A 9,149-nucleotide genomic window follows, 5' to 3' on the forward strand; every position below is an offset into this window, starting at 1 on the left:
TATGTTTGGCTTATTGTAGTCTGTGATTAATGCTTTTGCCACCATCAGAACAATGCAAAAAGTTTAAAACAATTCAGCTGTATCTGCCTCTCGATCCTTTGTGCTAAAGTTGTCTATTTTCAGTATAAAAATGCCACAATATCTTTGTTGAATAGTCCATGTTCTCATATTTACTCATAGATTTTCTGTTTTCGCTCTGTTCTTTTTTTAAGAATCGTTTTGTGCTATCATGTTAGTTCATTTTTCTTTCTTTTTTTTTTTTTTAATTTCTTGTTTTCAGCAGTTTGACTATGGTATGCCTAGGTATGCTTTTCATTTTATTTAATTTGCTTGGGGTTTACTGACCAGTTGTATCTGCAGGTTGATGTCTTTCATCAGTTTTGAAACATTTTTGGCTGTTACCTCTTCACATATTCTACACTATTTTCTCTTTCTGACATTCCAGTTATAAATGTGTTAGACTGCTTGTATCCCATCTGCCTTTAAGTGTGTTTTCTGTTCTTTCCACTCTCTTTTTCTCTCTGTGCTTCATTTTGTATATTTCTGTTGATCCATCTTCAGATTTCTTTTGCTATGTCCGTTCTTCCTGTTAACTTTTCAATTAGTTATTAATTTCAAATATTGTATTTTTTAGGCCAGTGTGGTGGCTCGCACCTGTCATCCCAGCACTTTGGGAGGATAAGGTGGGTGGACCACTTGAGGTCAGGAGTTCAAGACGAGCCTGGCCAATGTGGTGAAACCCTGTCTCTACTAAAAATAAAAAATTAGCCGGGTGTGGTGGTGGGTGCCTATAATCCTAGATACTCAGGAGGCTGAGGCGGAAGAATTGCTTGGACCTGGGAGCCAGAGGTTGCAATGAGCTGAGATCATCACACAGTGCACTGCACTCCAGCCTGGGGGACAGAGTGAGACTCTGTCTTTAAAAAAAAAAAGAGTATTTTTCAGTTCTAGAATGTCCAGTTAATAATATTTTATAGATTTCAGTTCTCTGTTGAAAGTCTCTTTTTACTCATCTTTTCCTCTTTTCTCTTAATTATATAGTCCAAATCTGTATGAATTAACTACAACATCTCAGTCCTTTGTGGATCTCGTTCTTTTAACTGTTTTTTCTATTGAACATCAATCAAAATTTTCCTGGTCACATTTTTTCCTTCCTCTTATGGATCTTGTAACTTTTTTCTTATTTGAGGACATTGAATTAAAAGTACTAAAGGATTGAAGTTGATGTGATTTTTCTCCCAAGAGATTTTCCCTTTTTTCTTTTAGGCATTATAGAGATTGATCACCTCAAGAGTTGAGCCTGGGTTGCAACTTTAGTTAGATTCAATCTGGTTGTTTCAAATGTCTTAATGGTAAGATGTGCATTATGTGACAGACTAGCACAGCAAACCTGCAGGAGATTTCGTTCAAGCTATTCCGCCCAGCTTCTCAGCAGGAATGCTATTTGACACAGGGTAGTCAAAGGTGGCTTCTTTGAGAAGGTGACATCTGAGCATGGATTTCAATTAAGTGAGGCAGCAAGCCTTATGACTATCTGAGAGAAGAGTATTCCAGGCAGAGGGAAGAGTAAGTACAAAAGTCCTTAGTCAAGAATGAACTTTGTGCATCAAGGATTTCAAGAAGGCTGATGTTTCTGGAGTTGAACAAAAGATGAAGGGGTAGACCTGTGATGTCTCTTGGCAATTTTGTTCAAAGGTTGATGAGAATCCATTGTAGGCTTTGAGTAGGAGAGTGGCAGGATTTCTTTGTTTTAATTTTTAAAAATGCTACTCTGGCTATTGTTGAGAATGGCTAATAGAGTGTAAGAATAGAAGCCCCCCAGTTTTATTAAGTTATATTAGTAGTCTAGACAATTTGTTCATTCATTTCACAATGACAGTGATAGAAGTTGTGAGAAGTACTTGGATTCGTGAGGTATTTTGAAGTTACAGTTAGTAGCCCTCACTGACGGATATGGAAGTGTGAGGGAGATGAATCAAAGATGACTCCTAAGCTTTGAGCTAGAGAAACTGAGTGAGTGGTGTCATTTACTGATATGAGGGAAGCTGGGTGGGACATATTCTTCAGGATAAAATATTTGGTGTCAGGGTTCATCAGTTTCAGCATGTGATTTGTTAGTATTTACATAGTCTTTGGGTGCTTTGGATATTTGGATTCCAGTCCTTTATGTGAATTTGTTTGAAGGTGGAAACAGCTTCTAAAAAAAAAAATGTAGGCATTTTACATCATCTGGCATTTCTAAAATCTGAAAGCATGTAACTATTAAGAATTTATTATAATACCTCCAATTCAGCATTTCTGAAACTAAATGAATAACCTTTCCTTCCCAAATCTGATCGTCTTTGTATGTCTGAAAATGGAATTAGTGTCTAACTAGTAATGCAAATCTATAAATTTGCTTTAATTCCTGTCCCTTACACCTGTATACAGACTGTCATCAAGTCCTGTTGAGTTTACCTCCTGATTATTCCTTGAGTTTTTCTACTTTTTTCCACCAATCTCCTTTAAGTTCTCATCATTTCTTTGCCTCTTTGTTGGTCTCACATTTACTCTTGCCCCGCCTCAAATTCATTTTCATAATGTAGCCAGATTGTGAAGTACCATGATTTCATCTACCCTCCAGCAGCAGCAGCAGCAGCAGCAGCACAACAGTAGCAAATAATATAAACCTTTTATCCTTTCAATGGGATAAAATTTTAAGACACCACTGATTTTAGGATAATGTGCCTACATTTATATACTTTTAATATAAATCACTTTTAGGATAATGTGCCCTACAAAGCTCTACATCATGGGTCACTCCTATTTAGCTAATTCTTCCGTCACAGTTTGTGTTTTATTTCATTGATTTCTTTTTCTAATTTTTATCTTTTGCCTGTACCAATATCTAATTCACTATACCGATAAGTTTTTATATTTGGTCCAAAAATTCTCCAAGTCTTAATTTTAAAAACGTCTTGGTCATTCCTTGGCTATTGTTATTTTTGCTTATTCAGTATTGAGTCTTCCCACTGAGATAGATTTTTTTAAGGCCCTCCTTTCAATACAGTTTTTATTTTCTTCTTAGGAATAGGCTTTGCACCTTTTAAAATGTTTTATGGGTTGTATTATTATTACTTATCTTGCTATTTCCATTATTTTCTAACTGGTATAACTGCTATGCTTTTTTTTTTCTTTTTCTTTTGAGACAGTCTTGCTTTGTGCAGTAGAGCAATCTCAGCTCACTGCAACCTCTGCCTCCCAGGCTCAAGCAATTCTTGTGCGTCAGCCTCCCGAGTAGCTGGGACTACAGGCGTGTGCCACCACACCCGGCCAATGTTTTGTACTTTTAGCAGAGATGGGCTTTCACCATATTAGCCAGGCTGGTCTTGAACTTGTGGCCTCAAGCCGATCCACCCACCTTGGCCTCCCAAAGTGCTGGGATTACAGATGTGAGCCACTGAACCCAGCTGCTATTTTGTTTTTAGCTGCTTTGTTGAACTCTAATTCTAACAGCTTTTCAGTTAATTATCTTAGATTTGTTAGATAGATAATGCAGTCTGCAAATGGTTTTGTCAGTATTGTTTCATGTTGTTCTGATATGTGTACAAAATGTCTTTCTGGTCTAATTAGCATTGATTGGTTCCTCCAGAGCATTGTTAAATAGAAAGCATTCCGCCTTTTCTAATTTAAGACAGTTTCTATTTCTAGTCAGGTTATTAAAAAATAAAATCTGGAATATATGTTTAATTCCATGTTTGTATGGAAGTTTATGTTTTTAAAAATATAATTTAATGAATTATATTAATATACGTCATATATAGAATAATCCTCGCTTTGGTAGGACTAACTCAGCTTGGTCATGCTACTAGATTCAGTTTGCTAATATTTTACTTAGTATTCTCATGTCCGTCTGAGATTGCTTTATAATTTGTCATACTAGCATTATTCCAGTATTGATGTAAGGAGTTTTTGCTAGCCTTCTAGAATGAGTTGGAAAGTTGTTTGTGTTTTTCCATAAACGTTTATGTAGTGTAGGAGTTATTTGCTTCCTGAAATTTTCATAGAATTTTAAAAAGTTTTATTTGGTGCTTTCTAAAATTTTAAGTAAAAAAGTGTTTCAGACATGCAGGAAATAATACAGCAGACATTGATTATCTCATTAATAGATATTCATGATCTAATTTCCCAAGTTTAAAAGATACCAACGATGCTGTGTTTCAGTTTGCATTAACTTCTCCCCCTCAACACACACACACAGGCGCACACCCTACCCACTTCCTGTGAGTGAGGAATAAGATCTCAGAAACGTTTAGCAAGCTGTGTTTCTTGGGTTTGAAGGATATTCTATAATTGTGTGTGTCACAGACGCTGTGGAGTGATTGATTTGTGTCTGTCCCCTTGGTGGAGAAGATAAGCTCACTTTTAACATATAAAAAAGCTGTGCAGAAGCTGCAGTCCCTTTTTTGTTTTATCCTAATAATGTGTATCATTTTCATGCATGTGTTCATCTTCATTTTACTTACGTGCATTTAAAATAGCTAGGACTATTTCGTGTTTTTAGATTTTTTTGGAAAAAAGACATCATAGTTATCATTTTGAAACCTGTTTTTCACCCAACACCGTGTCTTGGAAATATAGCCATGTTGACATTCGTTGGTCGCCATTTCTTCACAGTATAACATCTTTTAAAATGGGATGCTTCCTAAATCAGTGGTGTCTTAAAATTGGCAGCATTTGCTTAATGACGGAATAATGCTGTACCTTATAATTGATGTTATCTTGGATTTGATTACATCCAGTAGTTAATTCCTCATAATTACTGTAAAGCATTCTGTTGTTGGAATATATGACAGTCAATCCATTTTTCTATCACAGTTAATCCTTTTTTTTATTGGTAGATAATCAGGTTGTTTGCACTTTCACTTTTATAAGCAGTTCGAAAGTAAACATCTTCCTGTCTCATAAACAATTATTCTGAATGGAAATGTTGAATTTAGTAAATACGGGCATTCTGCTTTCTAGGTATTGTCAAATCTCATTCCTAAGTAGTTATATTACTTTATGCTTCTGCCAACAATGTATAAGAGCTTCTGTTTGCTTTTCATTTTTAGTTTGGTATCAGTTTGAAACTGTATTTGTGTTGTGAGCTAAGGATCTTACTTTCTCTTTTTCAAATGGATAGCCGTTTGCCTCAGTACCATTAGTTATTGAATAGTTTATTCTTTCTACTTGACTTACAATGCTCTGTCTGCCATATACTAAATGCAGGCAGTTACAGGTTGAAATCTGTTTCTAGGCTTCCTTTTCTATTGCATTAGCTTGTGTATGTAGTATATTTACTGTAGTTTTATAGTAAGGCATTTCTTTATTAATACTCTTCAAAATTGTCCTGGCTATTGTATTTTTATACCTCTACAAGAATCTTTAGATCATGTTGCCAGATTCTGGGGAAAAAATCTTTAGGATTTTTATTAGAACTACTTTAAAAATACATATTTGGAGAAAATGGCCATCTTTATGATATTGAATCTTCCCATTTATGAATATGGCTGGTTAGTTGGTCAGTCTCTTTGTATCGATCTTGCTTTTTTTTCTATCAATAAAGTTTTACAATTTTCTTCATAACAGTCTTGCACATTGTAACTTTCTTTAAAAGTGGCTTTCTAATTGTTGGTGGTGGATAAGAACACTAGTTTAGTCTCCATATCATTTTACTAAAAACTGTGTGACTCCTTTGGTGCTTAGTAGATTTTTTTTAGGAGCTGAAACTTTTATTGCCTTTTAGCTGCTTTTATGGTTGGTTAAGCCAGATTGTTCCTTCTACCTGGCTCAATTTTGGTAATCATCTTTTCCTTGGAAGTCATGCATTTCTAGGTTTGAAAATTTGTTAGGAAAAGTTTTAACACAGGCTGTTTTATTTTGTAAACCTCTACAGCATCTCTCTATATTTTGTTTTCTTGAGTCTAAGTTTTTTGTCAACATTTTTTCCTTTGTCATTGGAATCATTAAAAACTTCCAAGAAGCAGCTTTTAGTTTTATTGATTGAGCATTTATTTCTATAATTTTTGCAGTGATCTTGGTTTCTTTTTTCAACTTCACTTGCACTTAGTAGTTCTTTTAGTCTCTTGAGTTGAATGCTTAGTTCACTTACATCTTGGTCGTTCTTGTTTTCTAATATATGCATTCCTCTTCTAAGTACTTCTTGATTATATCACATAGGTCTTGTTTGGTGGTGTTCCCCCTTTTGCTCATTACTAAATAATTTGCCATTTTAGTTTTGATTATTAAGCCTAGTGTTTTTTGGGTTTTTTTTGTTTTTGTTTTTGTTTTGTTTTTTCCTCTCGAAGGAGGAAAAAAATTTGGGGAAAGGGAGGGGCGTATTTTTTATTTTATTATCCTTTTGTTATTCCGATATAGCTAAATTTATGGGCCAAGAATGTCACTTGTATAATTTTGTTGTCTGTATTACTGAGAGATTTTTCTGTGGTTTTATGTATGCCAAAAAGAAGGCTTATTCACAGTGCCTTGTATCAGTTTGTGTGTATCTGTATTTTAGATTGAGCTTGTTTATTTAGGTTACTTAAATTTTTATATCTTGTTTTTATTGTCTGTCAAACTTTCTGGTTTAGGGGAGATGGTTTTGTTAATGTCTCCCACAAAGATTATGAATATTTCTCCTTGTATTTGTATCAGTTTTTACTTTATATATTTCAAAGTTTTGATGTGAGGAGTCCTGTGACTGATACGTATTCTTGATGCATTGTATCATGTCAGCAGTATTAAATACCTGTTTTCTTCTCTTTAATGCTTTTTGATTGAATTGTATGGTCTTAATCTTGCTGTGCTTTTTATTAGTATTTGATTCTCCTTTTTATCAACTTCCCTGTGTCATTTTGTGTTCCATCTGATTAAAAAACAGCATTTAGCTATTTTTATTATTTATTTTTTTCCTCCATTTTCTCTGTTCTTCTTCTGGAAGTCTTAGAGTTTTTGACATTTTAGAGCCAGCTGTCTTCCACATCTCAGCTTTACCCTGGCAACATTTTTTTCCAGCATGTGCTTTAGGCTATAGTTCTTTCTCAGGATATACTTTTTTCCCCAGAATTTGTCAAGATTTCTACATTCCTTTTTCTCATCATTGCGGATTTATCTAGTGTATGTCTGTGTTTTTATATTATCTCCCATCGTTTTATGAGGGAGGGGAGTTGCCAGTAATCATTGTTGTGTCTTGATCCTATGGTGTCCCTCCCTGATTCCAGCACTTAGGTTTTATTCTTACCTGTTTTTTGGGGGGCACAAGAGTTTCATAAACCTGTATTCAATCCATCATCTTTGAGTCTTCCTCAGCTGCTTCTTAAAAGGCTGTTATCTTATAGCGTGTCATTATGCTACTACTGTTGATCTCATAAGTTGGAGTCACTTCAGTTCCTCAGGGCTTCTGCTAGCCACCCCAGTTGGAGAGCAGCTCATTTTTTTGGAGCTATTATTGGAGCGTGTCAGTGACTATAACCTGTCCTTTTTTTAGGTCCTGTTCATGACTTCTGTATATCCCTTCCTTTTTACTGGCCCCTGTGACACTATTCTAACAGGGTTTTCTTCCTGCCTTTCTCTATCCCCCTTATTTTCACTGGTGGTTTTTCTTCACTTATTACTTAATTGGCATTGCAACTTAATGTAAGAGTCATCAGCTTTTTGTCTTGTTTTTAAAGATAAAAAATACTTGTACTGACTTTTATACAATAGTAGTTGTACTTCTGTTATCCCTTGAGAAAATATATATGTATATAGATAACAGACATACTACTTTGGTAGAGCCATATCATTAATATACACTGATTTTAAAAGCACTTGCTTTGAAAGATCTCACTCTACTATCTTCTTTAATCATCACAACAACATATATATGCTTGGATAAGTATAAGGCAGATAAATGAAGTAAATCTTGCAAGGAAGCAATAACATTTCATAAATTTACCTATTCTCAAGGGTACTTTTTTTTTTTTTTTTGAAATGGACTCTTGCTCTATCACTGCTGGAGTGCTGTGGCATGATCTCTGCTCACTGCAGCTTCCACCTTTTGCATTCAAGCGATTCTCGTGCCTCAGCCTCCGGAATAGCTGGGACTACAGGCGTGCACCACCATGCCCAGCTAATTTTTGTATATTTAGTAGAGATGGGGTTTCACCATTTTGGCCAGCCGGTCTCGAACTCCTGACCTCAAGTGATCTGCACACCTCGGCCTCCCAAAGTGCGGGGATTACAGGTTTGAGCCCCTGTGCCCGGCCTCAAGGGTACTTTTGACCATACCTAAACTTAGGCAGTAACTTTAGATTTGCCATGCTCTGTGAGTTTTTACTCCTCTCCATGTACATTTGAATGATACTACATTTATGGGGAAAATATTTGACACTTCATATTGGTGTAGATGTGTTTATTACTTGTGTTAACTCCAGGTGTAAAGGAAAGGGTCAATAGCCAATGGAGCCTTCATTCTGCTGGCCCTGCAAACGTAATAGATGTATGATCACAGGCAAGTCATTTTTATCTGTCTCCACTACGGTTTCCTCATCTGTCAAATAGGCAAAAAGTAGCTCTTAAAAACTAAAGTGTCATCAATCAAATGTGTGTGTGAAAAATCTTTGTAAAGGATAAAGGACACTACAAATAATAGTTAAAATTGTTAGCCTTTAGTTATCAAAGCATATGTCATGAATTCAGTTCACGGGGATCCTTGCCCACTTGTGAATAAGAGGGTAAGAGTTGGTATTTAAAGAAAACAACTGCAGAGATATGATACAGATATGTAGCTATAGATACCTCACTGAGATTTATATGAGTCAGAGCTGGAGAATATCCAAGCCATGTTACCGTCTTCCAGTATCCACTTCTCATGGGCTCTCAAATACCAGACAGTTGCCCATTGCCTGCAGTTCATCTTGCCAACTGGTTTTGTTTTGATTCCTGTTATTATGTCTCAGGCTGTAATCTCATCCAAACCTGATTCTGAGACCAAGTTCTGTGTCTTCTTGCCTTACCCTCTGCTTTTGACCTCTTAAACTAGAGCTTATTTTAAATGGCCCAACTTGATTACACTGTAGATAAAACTAAATACTGTGACTCTGAGAAAAAGTAAACTTTATTTGTGCTACAAATTATTGGCAGCTTCA

This window comes from Mandrillus leucophaeus, unplaced genomic scaffold (genome assembly GCF_000951045.1).
Source record: "Mandrillus leucophaeus isolate KB7577 unplaced genomic scaffold, Mleu.le_1.0 Scaffold549, whole genome shotgun sequence".
Lineage (NCBI taxonomy): Eukaryota > Metazoa > Chordata > Mammalia > Primates > Cercopithecidae > Mandrillus > Mandrillus leucophaeus.